The sequence below is a fragment of the Oncorhynchus tshawytscha genome, linkage group LG18 (assembly GCF_018296145.1).
Source record: "Oncorhynchus tshawytscha isolate Ot180627B linkage group LG18, Otsh_v2.0, whole genome shotgun sequence".
Lineage (NCBI taxonomy): Eukaryota > Metazoa > Chordata > Actinopteri > Salmoniformes > Salmonidae > Oncorhynchus > Oncorhynchus tshawytscha.
This window is the reverse complement of record NC_056446.1, coordinates 43,339,629-43,360,036: the sequence shown is the minus strand read 5'-3', so window position 1 is coordinate 43,360,036 and position 20,408 is coordinate 43,339,629. Positions and strand designations below refer to the sequence as shown.

General features: G+C 39.5%; 1 pseudogene; it reads right to left on the bottom strand.

The window, feature by feature from the left end:
- Positions 1-20,408, bottom strand: part of LOC121840004 — a 90,851-nt pseudogene that overhangs the window by 32,780 nt on the left and 37,663 nt on the right.

The window sequence follows — 20,408 nt, the reverse complement described above, 5'->3', positions numbered from 1 at the left end:
CTCTCTCTGTCCCTCTCTCTCTCTTCCTCTGTCTCCCTCTCTCTCTGTCCTCTGGCTCCCTCTCTCTCTCTTCCTCTGTCTCCCTCTCTCTCCTCTCTCTCCCTGTCTCTCTCTTCCTCTGTCTCTCTCTCTTCCTCTGTCTCCTCTCTCTCTCTTCCTCTGTCTCCCTCTCTCTCTTCTCTGTCTCCCTCTCTCTTCCTCTGTCTCCCTCTCTCTCTCTTCCTCTGTCTCCCTCTCTCTCTCTTCCTCTGTCTCCCTCTCTCTTCCTCTGTCTCCCTCTCTCTCTCTTCCTCTGTCTCCCTCTCTCTCTCTTCCTCTGTCTCCTCTCTCTCCCTCTGTCTCCCTCTCTCTTCTTCTCTTCTTCCCTCTCCCTCTCTCTTCCTCTGTCTCCCTCTCTCTCTCTTCCTCTGTCTCCCTCTCTCTCTCCTCTTTCCTCTGTCTCCCTTTTCCTCTCTCTCTCTTCCTCTGTCTCCCTCTCTCTCTCTCTTCCTCTGTCTCCCTCTCTCTCTCTTCCTCTGTCTCCCTCTCTCTCTCTTCCTGTGTCTCCCTCTCTCTCTCTTCCTCTCTCTCCTCTCTCTCTCTCTCTGTCTCCCTCTCTCTGTCTCTCTCTCTCTCTTCCTCTGTCTCCCTCTCTCTCTCTTCCTCTGTCTCCTCTCTCTCTCTTTCCTCTGTCTCCCTCTCTCTCTCTTCCTCTGTCTCCCTCTCTCTCTCCTTCTGTCTCCCTCTCTCTTCCTCTGTCTCCCTCTCTCTCCTCTGTCTCCTCTGTCTCCCTCTCTCTCTCTCTTCTCTGTCTGTCTCTGTCTCTCTCTCTTCCTCTGTCTCTGTCTCTCTCTCTTCCTCTGTCTCTGTCTCTCTCTCTTCCTCTGTCTCTGTCTCTCTCTCTTCCTCTGTCTCTCTCTCTTCCTCTGTCTCTGTCTCTCTCTCTTCCTCTGTCTCTGTCTCTTCCTCTGTCTCTGTCTCTCTCTCTTCCTCTGTCTCTGTCTCTCTCTCTTCCTCTGTCTCTGTCTCTCTCTCTTCCTCTGTCTCTCTCTCTTCCTCTGTCTCTCTCTCTTCCTCTGTCTCTCTCTCTTCCTCTGTCTCTGTCTCTCCTCTGTCTCTGTCTCTCTCTTCCTCTGTCTCTGTCTCTCTCTTCCTCTGTCTCTCTCTTCCTCTGTCTCTCTCTTCCTCTGTCTCTCTCTTCCTCTGTCTCTCTCTCTCTTCCTCTGTCTCTCTCTTCCTCTGTCTCTCTCTTCCTTTGTCTCTCTCTCTTCCTCTGTCTCTCTCTCTTCCTCTGTCTCTTCCTCTGTCTCTCTCTCTCTTCCTCTGTCTCTCTCTTCCTCTGTCTCTCTCTTCCTTTGTCTCTCTCTCTCCTCTGTCTCTCTCTCTCCTCTGTCTCTGTCTCTCTCTCTCTTTCCTCTGTCTCTCTCTCTCTCTCTCTTCCTCTGTCTCTCTCTTCCTTTGTCTCTCTCTCTTCCTCTGTCTCTCTCTCTTCCTCTGTCTCTCTCTCTCTCTCTCTGTCTCTCTTTCTTCCTCTGTCTCTCTCTCTCTTCCTCTGTCTCTTCCTCTGTCTCTCTTCTCTCTCTGTCTCTTCCTCTGTCTCTTCCTCTGTCTCTCTCTCTCTCTTCCTCTCTCTTCCTCTGTCTCTCTCTCTCTTCCTCTGTCTCTCTCTCTCTCTCTCTCTGTCTCTCTCTTCCTCTGTCTCTCTCTCTCTTCCTCTGTCTCTTCCTCTGTCTCTCTCTCTCTCTCTGTATCTCTCTTCCTCTGTCTCTCTCTCTCTCTGTATCTCTCTTCCTCTCTGTCTCTCTCTCCCTCCATCTCTCTCTCTCTCTCTTCCTCCATCTCTCTCTCTTCCTCCATCTCTCTCTCTTCCTCCATCTCTCTCTCTTCCTCTGTCTCTCTCTCTTCCTCTGTCTCTGTCTCTCTCTTCCTCTGTCTCTCTCTTCCTCTGTCTCTCTCTTCCTCTGTCTCTCTCTCTCTTCCTCCATCTCTCTCTCTCTTTCTTTCTTTCTCTCTCTGAGTAAAAGTTATTGTAAAAGTCTCTCTCTGAGAGGGTTGAATGAATACGGTCTCTTGTTCAAGCGTAGATAGAATCCTACCAGTGAGTAAAGCTCCTTAGTCCTCATGTTACAGAGCTGTGTGTCTGTGTTCCTTATTATTTATCATGGCTACAGGCTATAATCTGCACGGCCTGGTTCAGAGCTGTACTGTAGAGCTCTGTGTTGGACTTCTTCTATAGGAGAGCAGGAAAGGGAGGAGGGAGCGAGGGAAGAAGGTTGACTGCAGTCTCTCTATTCCGGAGTGTGTCATGGTATTCGACCCCACACCGCATGGGCGTGTTCCAGCGTCAACGGGCATTCTGAGCAGCAGACCGTGACGTTTATTTGACAAGCCTGCGGTTTCAGACAATCGGACATGTTTGCGCTCAGAATGCTTGGTGGATATCAACAGTAGCCTTCCCCGCGAAAGCGCTGCGTAAAAAGAAGGGTGAAAACTCCCACGGTCCCGTCTGTAGCCAGCTGAAAGAACTGTATGTACTAGCCTTTCCTTTCCAATGCTCATTGTAGACAGAGGACAAACAATGTGGGTTATCGCCAAAGCGTATTTAGTGTTAAGATAAAAAATTAAAAAACCCAGATAGATCTTTTCTAAAACCGTCCAGACTTGTTCTTTCTGGAAACCCACATCTAAATAACCCTACAGTAGATGATATATATATATAATAATAACATACCCTACAGTAGATGATATATATATATAATAATAACATACCCTACAGTAGATGTATATATATATAATAATAACATACCCTACAGTAGATGATATATATATAAAAATAAAACCCTAGATGATATTTTATAAAATAACATACCCTACAGTAGATGATATATATATTTGTTACCCTTGTTCTTTCTGATAATATATATAATAACATACCCTACAGTAATATAACCCCTACAGTCTATAATATATAATAATAACATACCCTACAGTAGATGATATATATATATAATAATAACATACCCTACAGTAGATGATATATATATATATAATAATAACATACCCTACAGTAGTATATATATATATAATAATATGTACATAATGATATATATATATATAATAATAACATACCCTACAGTAGATGATATATATATATAATAATAACATACCCTACAGTAGATGATATATATATATATAATAATAACATAACAGTAGATGATATATATATATAATAATAATACCCTACCTACAGTAGATGATATATATATATATATATAATAACATACCCTACAGTAGATGATATATATATATATAATAATAACATACCCTACAGTAGATGATATATATATATAATAATAACATACCCTACAGTAGATATATATATATATAATAATAACATACATACCCTCCTACAGTAGATGATATATATATATATAATAATAACATACCCTACAGTAGATGATATATATATATATAATAATAACATACCCTACAGTAGATGATATATATATATATAATAATAATATATAATAATAACATACCCTACAGTAGATGATATATATATATAATAATAACATACCCTACAGTAGATGATATATATATATAATAATAACATACCCTACAGTAGATGATATATATATATATAATAACATACCCTACAGTAGATGATATATATATATAATAATAAATAACATAGATATATATATATATAATAATAACATACCCTACAGTAGATGATATATATATATAATAATAACATACCCTACAGTAGATGATATATATATATAATAATAACATACCCTACAGTAGATGATATATATATATAATAATAACATACCCTACAGTAGATGATATATATATATAATAATAACATACCCTACAGTAGATGATATATATATATAATAATAACATACCCTACAGTAGATGATATATATATATATAATAACATACCCTACAGTAGATGATATATATATATAATAATAACCCTACAGTAGATGATATATATATATATAATAACATACATACCCTACAGTAGATGATATATATATATAATAATAACATACCCTACAGTAGATGATATATATATATAATAATAACATACCCTACAGTAGATGATATATATATATAATAATAACATACCCTACCAGTACAGTAGATGATATATATATATAATAATAACATACCCTACAGTAGATGATATATATATATAATAATAACATACCCTACAGTAGATGATATATATATATAATAATAACATACCCTACAGTAGATGATATATATATATAATAATAACATACCCTACAGTAGATGATATATATATATAATAATAACATACCCTACAGTAGATATATATATATATATAATAATAACATACCCTACAGTAGATGATATATATATATAATAACATACCCTACAGTAGATGATATATATATATAATAATAACATACCCTACAGTAGATGATATATATATATAATAATAACATACCCTACAGTAGATGATATATATATATAATAATAACATATATATATATATAATAATAACTACAGTAGATGATATATATATATAATATATATATATATATATATATAATAATATACCCTACACAGTAGATGATATATATATATATAATAATAACATACCCTACAGTAGATGATATATATATATATATAATAACATACCCTACAGTAGATGATATATATATATAATAATAACATACCCTACAGTAGATGATATATATATATATAATAATAACATACCCTACAGTAGATGATATATATATATAATAATAATAACAGTAGATGATATATATATATAATAATAACATACCCTACAGTAGATGATATATATATATAATAATAACATACCCTACAGTAGATGATATATATATATAATAATAACATACCCTACAGTAGATGATATATATATATAATAATAACATACCCTACAGTAGTATATATATATATAATAATAACATACCCTACAGTAGATGATATATATATATAATAATAACATACCCTACAGTAGTATATATATATATAATAATAACATACCCTACAGTAGATGATATATATATATAATAATAACATACCCTACAGTAGTATATATATATATATATATAATAATAACATACCCTACAGTAGATGATATATATATATATATAAATAACATACCCTACAGTAGATGATATATATATATAATAAATAACATACCCTACAGTAGATGATATATATATATAATAATAACATACCCTACAGTAGATGATATATATATATAATAATAACATACCCTACAGTAGATGATATATATATATATATAATAACATACCCTACAGTAGATGATATATATATATAATATATACCCTATAGATATATATATATATAATAATAACATACCCTACAGTAGATGATATATATATATAATAATAACATACCTACAGTATATATATATATATAATAATAACATACCCTACAGTAGATGATATATATATATAATAATAACATACCCTACAGTAGTATATATATATATAATAATAACATACCCTACAGTAGATGATATATATATATAATAATAACATACCCTACAGTAGATGATATATATATATAAATAATAACATACCCTACAGTAGATGATATATATATATAATAATAACATATAGATGATATATATATAATAATAACATAATAACATACCCTACCCTACAGTAGATGATATATATAATAATAACATACCCTACAGTAGATGATATATATATATAATAATAACATACCCTACAGTAGATGATATATATATATAATAATAACATACCCTACAGTAGATGATGATATATATAATAATAACTGTGTATACCTATGATATATATATATATATAATAATAACATACCCTACAGTAGATGATATATATATATAATAATAACATACCCTACAGTAGATGATATATATATATAATAATAACATACCCTACAGTAGATGATATATATATATAATAATATAACATATATATGATATATATATATAATAATAATATATACCCTACAGTAGATGATATATATATATAATAATAACATACCCTACAGTAGATGATATATATATAATAATAATATACATACCCTACAGTAGATGATATATATATATAATAATAACATACCCTACAGTAGATGATATATATATATAATAATAACATACCCTACAGTAGATGATATATATATATAATAATAACATACCCTACAGTAGATGATATATATATATATATAATAACATACCCTACAGTAGATGATATATATATATAATAATAACATACCCTACAGTAGATGATATATATATATAATAATAACATACCCTACAGTAGATGATATATATATATAATAATACATATATATATAATAATAACATACCCTACAGTAGATGATATATATATATATAATACAGTAGATACCCTACAGTATATATATATATATAATAATAACATACCCTACAGTAGATGATATATATATATAATAATAACATACCCTACAGTAGATGATATATATATATAATAATAACATACCCTACAGTAGATGATATATATATATAATAATAACATACCCTACAGTAGTATATATATATATAATAATAACATACCCTACAGTAGATGATATATATATATAATAATAACATACCCTACAGTAGATGATATATATATATAATAATAACATACCCTACAGTAGATGATATATATATATATAATAATAACATACCCTACAGTAGATGATATATATATATAATAATAACATACCCTACAGTAGATGATATATATATATAATAATAACATACCCTACAGTAGATGATATATATATATATAATAATAACATACCCTACAGTAGATGATATATATATATAATAATAACATACCCTACAGTAGATGATATATATATATAATAATAACATACCCAGTACATACCCTACAGTAGATGATATATATATATAATAATAACATACCCTACAGTAGATGATATATATATATAATAATAACATACCCTACAGTAGATGATATATATATATAATAATAACATACCCTACAGTAGATGATATATATATATATAACATACCCTACAGTAGATGATATATATAATAATAATATACCCTACAGTAGATGATATATATATATAATAATAACATACCCTACAGTAGATGATATATATATATAATAATAACATACCCTACAGTAGATGATATATATATATAATAATAACATACCCTACAGTAGATGATATATATATATAATAATAACATACCCTACAGTAGATGATATATATATATAATAATAACATACCCTACAGTAGATGATATATATATATAATAATAACATACCCTACAGTAGATGATATATATATATAATAATAACATACCCTACAGTAGATGATATATATATATAATAATAACATACCCTACAGTAGATGATATATATATATAATAATAACATACCCTACAGTAGATGATATATATATAATAATAACATACCCTACAGTAGATGATATATATATATAATAATAACATACCCTACAGTAGATGATATATATATATAATAATAACATACCCTACAGTAGATGATATATATATATAATAATAACATATATATATATATATATATAATAATAACATACCCTACAGTAGATGATATATATATATAATAATAACATACCCTACAGTAGATGATATATATATATAATAATAACATACCCTACAGTAGATGATATATATATATAATAATAACATACCCTACAGTAGATGATATATATATATAATAATAATAATATATATAATAACCCTACAGTAGATGATATATATATATAATAATAACATACCCTACAGTAGATGATATATATATATAATAATAACATACCCTACAGTAGATGATATATATATATATAATAACATACCCTACAGTAGATGATATATATATATAATAATAACATACCCTACAGTAGATGATATATATATATAATAATAACATACCCTACAGTAGATGATATATATATATAATAATAACATACCCTACAGTAGATATATATACCCTACAGTAGATATAATAATATATAATAATAACATACCCTACAGTAGATGATATATATATAACATACCCTACAGTAATATATATATAATAATAACATACCCTACAGTAGATGATATATATATATAATAATAACATACCCTACAGTAGATGATATATATATATAATAATAACATACCCTACAGTAGATGATATATATATATAATAATAACATACCCTACAGTAGATGATATATATATATAATAATAACATACCCTACAGTAGATGATATATATATATAATAATAACATACCCTACAGTAGATGATATATATATATATAATAACATACCCTACAGTAGATGATATATATATATAATAATAACATACCCTACAGTAGCCTCACCTGATATATATATATAATAATAACATACCCTACAGTAGCCTCACCTGATATATATATATAAATAATAACATACCCTACAGTAGCCTCACCTGATATATATATATAATAATAACATACCCTACAGTAGCCTCACCTGATATATATATATAATAATAACATACCCTACAGTAGCCTCACCTGATATATATATATAATAATAACATACCCTACAGTAGCCTCATGATATATATATATAATAACATACCCTACAGTAGATGATATATATATATAATAACCCTACAGTAGATGATATATATATATAATAACATACCCTACAGTAGCCTCATGATATATATATATATAATAACATACCCTACAGTAGCCTCACCTGATATATATATATATAATAACATACCCTACAGTAGCCTCATGATATATATATATAATAATAACATACCCTACAGTAGCCTCACCTGATATATATATATAATAATAACATACCCTACAGTAGCCTCACCTGATATATATATATAATAATAACATACCCTACAGTAGCCTCACCTGATATATATATATAATAATAACATACCCTACAGTAGCCTCACCTGATATATATATATAATAATAACATACCCTACAGTAGCCTCACCTGATATATATATATATAATAATAACATACCCTACAGTAGCCTCACCTGATATATATATATAATAATAACATACCCTACAGTTGCCTCACCTGATATATATATATAATAATAACATACCCTACAGTAGCCTCACCTGATATATATATATAATAATAACATACCCTACAGTAGCCTCACCTATATATATATAATAATAACATACCCTACAGTAGCCTCACCTGATATATATATATAATAATAACATACCCTACAGTAGCCTCACCTGATATATATATATAATAATAACATACCCTACAGTAGCCTCACCTGATATATATATATAATAATAACATACCCTACAGTAGCCTCACCTGATATATATATATAATAATAACATACCCTACAGTTGCCTCACCTGATATATATATATAATAATAACATACCCTACAGTTGCCTCACCTGATATATATATATAATAATAACATACCCTACAGTTGCCTCACCTGATATATATATATATATATACCCTATATATATATATATATATATATATATATATATATATATATATATATATATAATATAACAAGTAATAATTAAACTCTGATCTCCACACAGACAGACGTCCAAAACACAGACAGACAGACGTCCAACACACAGACAGACAGACGTCCAACACACAGACAGACAGACGTCCAACACACAGACAGACAGACGTCCAACACACAGACAGACAGACGTCCAACACACAGACAGACAGACGTCCAACACACAGACAGACAGGGGTCCCACACAGACAGACAGGGGTCCAACACAGACAGACAGACGTCCAACACACAGACAGACAGACGTCCAACACACAGACAGACAGACGTCCAACACACAGACAGACAGACGTCCAACACACAGACAGACAGGGTCCCAACACACAGACAGACAGGGGTCCAACACACAGACAGACAGACGTCCAACACACAGACAGACAGGCGTCCAACACACAGACAGACAGACGTCCAACACACAGACAGACAGGCGTCCAACACACAGACAGACAGACGTCCAACACACAGACAGACAGACGTCCAACACACAGACAGACAGACAGACGTCGTCAACACACAGACAGACAGACGTCCAACACACAGACAGACAGACGTCCAACACACAGACAGACAGGGGTCCCACACACAGACAGACAGACGTCCAACACAGAGACAGACAGGCGTCCAACACACAGACAGACAGACGTCCCACACACAGACAGACAGGGGTTCCACACAGACAGACAGACAGGGTCCCACACAGACAGACAGGGGTCCCACACAGACAAACAGGGGGTCCCACACAGACAGACAGGGGTCCCACACAGACAGACAGGGGTCCCACACAGACAGACAGGGGTCCCACACAGACAGACAGGGGTCCCACACAGACAGACAGGGGTCCCACACAGACACACAGCCAGACAGGGGTCCCACACAGACAGACAGAGACAGACTCATAAGGAGCCTGTACTGCAGAACGCCCTGGGTTAGTGTATCAGTAAGAAATACAGCAATATCCCATCAGTCCATATGAACTTTACTCTCCGGCCATTTTTCTATTTAACTTCTGGATCAAACCAGCTCCCAATGACGCATGTTCTCTGACATACAAAATACTAGAAGGAGGGAGGCTATGGGGGGGGGTGAGAGGCCAGATGCCAAGAAAGGCCTCTGGAAATGCAAAAGTACAAACTGGAGGGTAGTAGCTCTCCTAGTCTTCTCCTACATTCAGCTCCCGAAACCAGTGGGAAAGGGCAAAGATGGGGGTGGGGGGGCAGGCGTCAAAGAAATAGGGCATTGATTGTTATATATTTCCCACACAACGAACGGAACACCCCCCCCGCCTCAAAAACTCCAATCTCCAAACACACCGCTATTGATGATTTAATTAAGGTACTATGATAAGTTATTTATTTTGATCAGAGAGAGTGTGCTCTGCAGATTCAGAATGTCTCAACACTGTTAAACATAATTAATATTTGGAACACGGGGAAGTCTGTGTCGGTTTCGGGCTGGTTAAACCCTCACCTCACCTGGCTCTCGGTTTATTCTAGAGAAATCATTTACTTTCGCGGTCATTCATTAAATCTTAGTCCAGGACAGATAGACAAAGTTTATACCTTTCAGAATAAAGATACTGGTTCAGTAATTTTGAGTGAAGAAAACAACAAACAAAACTATAAATAAATATAAATAAAACAGTAAAAAGAGTGAATTGCTCAGCTGCAGTAAAAGTCCTGTTACACCAGCCTAACAGTTGTTCACGCGCAACAAGCACAATCGATTATCTGTCAAGTGTTCGAATCATTCCTCGATCAATACATTTTCACGTTTAATAAAATGTCAATAAAACAAACACAGAATCCAGACAATTTCCGAAGTCAATTGCAGAGATGTAGCCTCGCATTGTTGTTAAGCCTAGACTTTATCAGAAAACGGTCCATATACAAAGTTAATAAGCCTATAAGGATCCATCGATATTCATTATCAATAGCTTAAAACAATCAATCAAATCCGTTTTCATTTTCGACACCAACCTTTTAGTTGAGTAGCGGTCCTGTTATCGTGTTGCTTGTGGCATTTTTTCCCCACGAGCAGAGCTGAGCGACTGACTGATTCACGTTGAGGTGAGAAAAGAAGGAACCTCTGCAGAGCACCGTGAACATAATACTTCTTATCAGTCCAACGTTATTTTAACATACCAATAGATAACAAATGATGTTATAACCGGGTCCGGGAGCTTATGGGGTGAACCGGGGGCCTTCTTTCTCCTAATGTTTTAACTTCTCAAAGTATGAGATGCCCACGAGCAAGCAGGCTAATAAAGAAGCCATAATGAAATACATCCCTGTTTATTCGCATAGCGGTGTCTTAAAGAATGTCGAGGATACTTACATGTCAGGGCAGTCGTTTTGTCTTTCATAAAGACAGATTAGATGGCAAAAATAACGTCCACAAAATTAAAAAAACAAGACTATTCGTGGTTATGAGCTCCGTGTGTCTCGTCACACCGAATATCGACACGACGGTCCCGCCCCTTCACTTACTTTTATCTGATGTCGGAGACGGTCCCGCCCCTTCACTTACTTTTATCTGATGTCGGAGACGGTTCCAAATGGCATCCTGTTTATTCCCTATGCAGTGACAGAAGCAGTGACCGGGACAGAAGTAGTGCACTAGTGAATATGGTGCCATTTGGGACATAATCGTTCTGTTTTTTTCCCCGGGACATTCTTGGAGGAGAGAGTGGTGTGCCAGAGCCGCCATCCAAAATAGTCCTCCCAAATGCCACCCTATTCCCTATATAGTGCACTACTAGAGACCAGACCTCTATAGCACTACTATAGACCAGACCTCTATAGAACCCTATTCCCTATATAGTGCACTACTATAGACCAATTTTTAGAACACACTCAAGAACCTCCAGAAGCTAACCAGCTAACTAGCTACAAGCTATTTAGTCATTGTTAGCCACTGCTAGCGGCTTTTACCTTTTACCTTCGGCACAGCCAGACGTTTTTTTTAACCTGGATAATACTCGCCAGCTTCCCTGTTCCATCCACCGCTGCCCCCTGGACACTGATCACTCGGCTACATAGCTGATGCCTACTGGACTGTCCATTAATCACGGTACTCCATTCTGCTTGTTTATGTTTTATCTGTCGGCCCCAGCCGCACTCAGGCTCTGTGTGTAGTTAATCCGACCCTCTCTGCCCAGTCAACGCCATTTTACCTGCTGTTGTTGTGCTAGCTGATTAGCTGTTGTTGTCTCACCTTCTGTTTTAGCTACTGTTTTAGCTAGCTCTCCCAATTCAACACCTGTGATTACTGTATGCCTCGCTGTATGTCTCTCTCAAATGTCAATATGCCTTGTATACTGTTGTTCAGGTTAGTTATAATTGTTTTAGTTTACAATGGAGCCCCTAGTTCCACTCTTCATAACCCTGATACCTCCTTTGTCCCACCTCCCACACATGCGGTGACCTCACCCATTACAACCAGCATGTCCAGAGATACAACCTCTCTCATCATCACCCAGCTCCTGGGCTTACCTCCGCTGTACCCGCACCCCACCATAACCCTGTCTGCGCATTATGCCCTGAATATATTCTACCATGCCCAGAAATCTGCTCCTTTTATTCTCTGTCCCCAACGCTCTAGGCGACCAGTTTTGACAGCTTTTAGCCGCACCCTCATTCTACTCCTCCTCTGTTCCACGGGTGATGTGGAGGTAAACCCAGGCCCTGCATGTCCCCAGGCACCATCATTTGTTGACTTCTGTGATCGAAAAAGCCTTGGTTTCATGCATGTCAACATCAGAAGCCTCCTCCCTAAGTTTGTTTTACTCACTGCTTTAGCACACTCTGCTAACCCTGATGTCCTTGCCGTGTCTGAATCCTGGCTCAGGAAGGCCACCAAAAATTCTGAGATTTCCATACCCAACTATAACATTTTCCATCAAGATAGAACTGCCAAAGGGGGAGGAGTTGCAGTTTACTGCAGAGATAGCCTGCAAAGTAATGTCATACTTTCCAGGTCCATACCCAAACAGTTCGAACTACTAATTTTGAAAATTACTCTCTCCAGAAATAAGTCTCTCACTGTTGCCGCCTGCTACCGACCCCCTCAGCTCCCAGCTGTGCCCTGGACACCATTTGTGAATTGATCGCCTCCCATCTAGCTTCAGAGTTTGTTCTGTTAGGTGACCTAAACTGGGATATGCTTAACACCTCGGCAGTCCTACAATCTAAGCTAGATGCCCTCAATCTCACACAAATCATCAAGGAACCCACCAGGTACAACCTTAAATCTGTAAACAAGGGCACACTCATAGACGTCATCCTGACCAACTGGCCCTCCAAATACACCTCCGCTGTCTTCAACCAGGATCTCAGCGATCACTGCCTCATTGCCTGTATCCGCTACGGAGCCGCAGTCAAACGACCACCCCTCATCACTGTCAAACGCTCCCTAAAACACTTCTGTGAGCAGGCCTTTCTAATTGACCTGGCCCGGGTATTCTGGAAGGTCACTGACCTCATCCCGTCAGTTGAGGATGCCTGGTCATTCTTTAAAAGTAACTTCCTCACCAATTTAGATAAGCATGCTCCGTTCAAAAAATGCAGAACTAAGAACAGATACAGCCCTTGGTTCACTCCAAACCTGACTGCCCTCGACCAGCACAAAAATATCCTGTGGCGGACTGCAATAGCATCGAATAGTCCCCGCGATATGCAACTGTTATATGCAACTGTTCAGGGAAGTCAGGAACCAGTACCCGCAGTCAGTCAGGAAAGCTAAGGCCAGCTTCTTCAGGCAGAAGTTTGCATCCTGTAGCTCCAACTCCAAAAAGTTCTGGGACACTGTGAAGTCCATGGAGAACAAGAGCACCTCCTCCCAGCTGCCCACTGCACTGAGGCTAGGTAACACGGTCACCACTTATAAATCCATGATTATCGAAAACTTCAACAAGCATTTCTCAACAGCTGGCCATGCCTTCCGCCTGGCTACTCCAACCTCGGCCAACAGCTCCGCCCCCCCCCGCAGCTACTCGCCCAAGCCTCTCCAGGTTCTCCTTTACCCAAATCCAGATAGCAGATGTTCTGAAAGAGCTGCAAAACCTGGACCCGTACAAATCAGCTGGGCTTGACAATCTGGACCCTCTATTTCTGAAACTATCCGTCGCCATTGTCGCAACCCCTATTACCAGCCTGTTCAACCTCTCTTTCATATCGTCTGAGATCCCCAAGGATTGGAAAGCTGCCGCAGTCATCCCCCTCTTCAAAGGGGGAGACACCCTGGACCCAAACTGTTACAGACCTATATCCACCCTGCTCTGCCTATCTAAGGTCTTCGAAAGCCAAGTCAACAAACAGGTCACTGACCATCTCGAATCCCACCGTACCTTCTCCGCTGTGCAATCTGGTTTCCGAGCCGGTCACGGGTGCACCTCAGCCACGCTCAAGGTACTAAACGATATCATAACCGCCATCGATAAAAGACAGGACTGTGCAGCCGTCTTCATCGACCTTGCCAAGGCTTTCGACTCTGTCAATCACCATATTCTTATCGGCAGACTCAGTAGCCTCGGTTTTTCGGATGACTGCCTTGCCTGGTTCACCAATTACTTTGCAGACAGAGTTCAGTGTGTCAAATCGGAGGGCATGCTGTCCGGTCCTCTGGCAGTCTCTATGGGGGTGCCACAGGGTTCAATCCTCGGGCCGAATCTTTTCTCTGTATATATCAATGATGTTGCTCTTGCTGCGGGCGATTCCCTGATCCACCTCTACGCAGACGACACCATTCTATATACTTCCGGCCCGTCCTTGGACACTGTGCTATCTAACCTCCAAACGAGCTTCAATGCCATACAACACTCCTTCCGTAGCCTCCAACTGCTCTTAAACGCTAGTAAAACCAAATGCATGCTTTTCAACCGTTCGCTGCCTGCACCCGCACGCCTGACCAGCATCACCACCCTGGATGGTTCCGACCTTGAATATGTGGACATCTATAAGTACCTAGGTGTTTGGCTAGACTGTAAACTCTCCTTCCAGACTCATATCAAACATCTCCAATCGAAAATCAAATCAAGAGTCGGCTTTCTATTCCGCAACAAAGCCTCCTTCACTCACGCCGCCAAACTTACCCTAGTAAAACTGACTATCCTACCGATCCTCGACTTCAGCGATGTCATCTACAAAATTGCTTCCAACACTCTACTCAGCAAACTGGATGCAGTTTATCACAGTGCCATCCGTTTTGTAACTAAAGCACCTTATACCACCCACCACTGCGACTTGTATGCTCTAGTCGGCTGGCCCTCGCTACATATTCGTCGCCAGACCCACTGGCTCCAGGTCATCTACAAGTCCATGCTAGGTAAAGCTCTGCCTTATCTCAGTTCACAGGTCACGATGGCAACACCCATCCGTAGCACGCGCTCCAGCAGGTGTATCTCACTGATCATCCCTAAAGCCAACACCTCATTTGGCCGCCTTTCGTTCCAGTTCTCTGCTGCCTGTGACTGGACCGAATTGCAAAAATCGCTGAAGTTGGAGACTTTTATCTCCCTCACCAACTTCAAACATCTGCTATCTGGGCAGTTAACCGATCGCTGCAGCTGTACATAGTCTATCGGTAAATAGCCCACCCATTTTTACCTACCTCATCCCCATACTGTTTTTATTTATTTACTTTTCTGCTCTTTTGCACACCAATATCTCTACCTGTACATGACCATCTGATCATTTATCACTCCAGTGTTATTAATCTGCAAAATTGTAATTATTCGCCTACCTCCTCATGCCTTTTGCACACAATGTATATAGCCTCCCCTTTTTTTTCTACTGTGTTATTGACTTGTTAATTGTTTACTCCATGTGTAACTCTGTGTTGTTTGTTCACACTGCTATGCTTTATCTTGGCCAGGTCGCAGTTGCAAATGAGAACTTCTTCTCAACTGGCCTACCTGGTTAAATAAAGGTGAAATAGAAAATAAATAAATACATTCATGAAAAACTGTCTAAAATTAGATCCCTATCAAGTTCATATTGAATTGAACTCAAAGACTCAGCAGCCAGAAACAACAGCCTCACAGAGATAAACAGTCTGGGACAGATAGATTGAGAGAGACATAATAATATGATATTTGATGATATTCTTTTCAAACTTATGAGTGTTTTTTTTTATATATATATTTTTTACCTTTATTTAACTAGGCAAGGCAGTTAAGAACAAATTCTGATTTTCAATGACGGTCTAGGAACAGTGGGTTAACTGGTCTAGGAACAGTGGGTTAACTGGTCTAGGAACGGTGGGTTAACTGGTCTAGGAACGGTGGGTTAACTGGTCTAGGAACGGTGGGTTAACTGGTCTAGGAACGGTGGGTTAACTGGTCTAGGAACAGTGGGTTAACTGGTCTAGGAACAGTGGGTTAACTGGTCTAGGAACAGTGGGTTAACTGGTCTAGGAACAGTGGGTTAACTGGTCTAGGAACAGTGGGTTAACTGGTCTAGGAACAGTGGGTTAACTGGTCTAGGGAACAGTGGGTGGGTTAACTGGGTTAACTAGGAACAGTGGGTTAACTGGTCTAGGAACAGGTTAACTAGTGGGTTAACCTAGGAACAGTGGGTTAACTGGTCTAGGGACAGTGGGTTAACTGGTCAGTGGGTTAACTGGTCTAGGGACAGTGGGTTAACTGGTCTAGGAACAGTGGGTTAACTGGTCTAGGAACAGTGGGTTAACTGGTCTAGGAACAGTGGGTTAACTGGTGTAGGAACAGTGGGTTAACTGGTCTAGGAACAGTGGGTTAACTGGTGTAGGAACAGTGGGTTAACTGGTCTAGGGACAGTGGGTTAACTGGTCTAGGTCTAGGAACAGTGGGTTAACTGGTCTAGGAACAGTGGGTTAACTGCCTGTTCAGGGGCAGAACGACAGCTCGGGGATTTGAACTTGCATCCTTCAGGTTACTAGTCCTACACTCTAACCACTAGGCTACCCTGCCCCCTCTACACTCTAACCACTAGGCTACCCTGCCGCCCCTACACTCTAACCACTAGGCTACCCTGCCGCCCCTACACTCTAACCACTAGGCTACCTGCCGCCCCTACATTCTAACCACTAGGCTACCTGCCGCCCCTACACTCTAACCACTCTACCCACACTCTAACCACTAGGCTACCTGCCGCCCCTACACTCTAACCACTAGGCTACCTGCCGCCCTACACTCTAACCACTAGGCTACCCTGCCTCCCCTACACTCTAACCACTAGGCTACCCTGCCGCCCCTACACTCTAACCACTAGGCTACCCTGCCGCCCCTACACTCTAACCACTAGGCTACCCTGCCGCCCTACACTCTAACCACTAGGCTACCCTGCCCCCTCTACACTCTAACCACTAGGCTACCCTGCCGCCCTACACTCTAACCACTAGGCTACCCTGCCGCCCCTACACTCTAACCACTAGGCTACCCTGCCGCCCCTCCACTCTAACCACTAGGCTACCCTGCCGCCTCTACACTCTAACCACTAGGCTACCCTGCCGCCCCTCCACTCTAACCACTAGGCTACCCTGCCGCCTCTACACTCTAACCACTAGGCTACCCTGCCTCCTCTACACTCTAACCACTAGGCTACCTGCCGCCCCTACACTCTAACCACTAGGCTACCCTGCCTCCTCTACACTCTAACCACTAGGCTACCTGCCGCCCCTACACTCTAACCACTAGGCTACCCTGCCGCCCCTCCACTCTAACCACTAGGCTACCCTGCCGCCCCTACACTCTAACCACTAGGCTACCCTGCCGCCTCTACACTCTAACCACTAGGCTACCCTGCCGCCCTCCACTCTAACCACTAGGCTACCCTGCCGCCCCTACACTCTAACCACTAGGCTACCCTGCCTCCTCTACACTCTAACCACTAGGCTACCTGCCGCCCCTCCACTCTAACCACTAGGCTACCCTGCCGCCCCTACACTCTAACCACTAGGCTACCCTGCCGCCCCTCCACTCTAACCACTAGACTACCTGCCGCCCCTACACTCTAACCACTAGGCTACCTGTAACCTCTTGTTTATCCATTTCACCTGCTTCGGCAATGTAAACATGTGTTTCACTTTTCTAATAACCAATTGGACTGGGTTCATGCAAGTGACTGATTGATGGTGCCTGGGAGGAATCCTCACTGTCAGTAATATTGAACATTATTTAGGCTTCAGAAAGGGGTGTCTTCATTTCAAGGTCTCAGCTTGGAGAGAAGAAGCCTCATGAGTTATTGGTCGGTCACATGTTATTAAGAACCAAACGCAAATATATATATTGTCTGTATAAGCAGTGAATCCGAGCACTAACGGGACTGCCCCGGCGGAGCTCCTGACAGACCTGTACTACTACGGTGCATTGAGTTGGTTGGAACCTTTCCCAGCTTGCTGATAATACAGAATGATTCTTTTAAGATTGACTTCAGGTGTCCCTGGGGGTCATTTCCACGATCAAGTCATTGGAGATAATTACAGTTTTTTTCCTGTATAGAAAATTCTTAGGTGGGTAATCTAAGTAGTAATTTTGGGGATGGAAGAACACTTTCAATGTCAACTTAAACAACCAAAACCCTGTAGAAAACACGCCCAAAATATATTGATCTATGACGTAAGGAGTCACATCCCAGTCGAGTCTCCCTGCCAGTCTCCCTGGCTGGCCTGATGTAAGGAGTCATATCTCATATCCCATATCCCAGTAGAGGGTCTCTGTGACTGGCCTGATGTAAGGAGTCATATCCCAGTAGAGGGCCTCCTGGCTGGCCTGATGTAAGGAGTCATATCCCATATCCCAGTAGAGGGCCTCCCTGCCTGGCCTGATGTAAGGAGTCATATCCCAGTAGAGGGCCTCTGTGACTGGCCTGATGTAAGGAGTCATATCCCATATCCCAGTAGAGGGCCTCCCTGCCTGGCCTGATGTAAGGAGTCATATCCCAGTAGAGGGTCTCTGTGACTGGCCTGATGTAAGGAGTCATATCCCAGTAGAGGGCCTCTGTGACTGGCCTGATGTAAGGAGTCATATCCCATATCCCAGTAGAGGGCCTCCTGCCTGGCCTGATGTAAGGAGTCATATCCCAGTAGAGGGCCTCCTGGCTGGCCTGATGTAAGGAGTCATATCCCATATCCCAGTAGAGGGCCTCCCTGCCTGGCCTGATGTAAGGAGTCATATCCCAGTAGAGGGTCTCTGTGACTGGCCTGATGTAAGGAGTCATATCCCAGTAGATGGTCTCACTGACTGGCCTGTACCAGCTAGTACCAGTCAATCAGTACCAGTCAGTACCAGTCAGGCAGTACAGGTCAGTCAGTACCAGGCAGTACCAGTCAGTCAGTACCAGTCAGTACCAGTCAGTCAGTACCAGTCAGCCAGTACCAGTCAGCCAGTACAGGTCAGTCAGTACCAGCCAGTACCAGTCAGTCAGTACCAGTCAGTACCAATCAGTCAGTACCAGTCAGCCAGTATCAATCAGCCAGTACAAGTCAGTCAGTACCAGTCAGCCAGTAGCAGTCAGTCAGTACCAGGCAGTACCAGTCAAGCAGTACCAGTCAGTCAGTACCAGTCAGCCAGTACTAGTCAGTCAGTACCAGTCAGCCAGTACCAGTCAGTCCGTACCAGTCAGTACCAGTCAGTCAGTACCAGTCAATCAGTACCAGTCAGTACCAGTCAGTCAGTACCAGTCAGTACCAGTCAGTCAGTACCAGTCAGTACCAGTCAGCCAGTACCAGCCAGTACCAGTCAGAACCAGTCAGTACCAGGCAGTACCAGTCAGTCAGTACCAGTCAGTCAGTACCAGTCAGTCAGTACCAGTC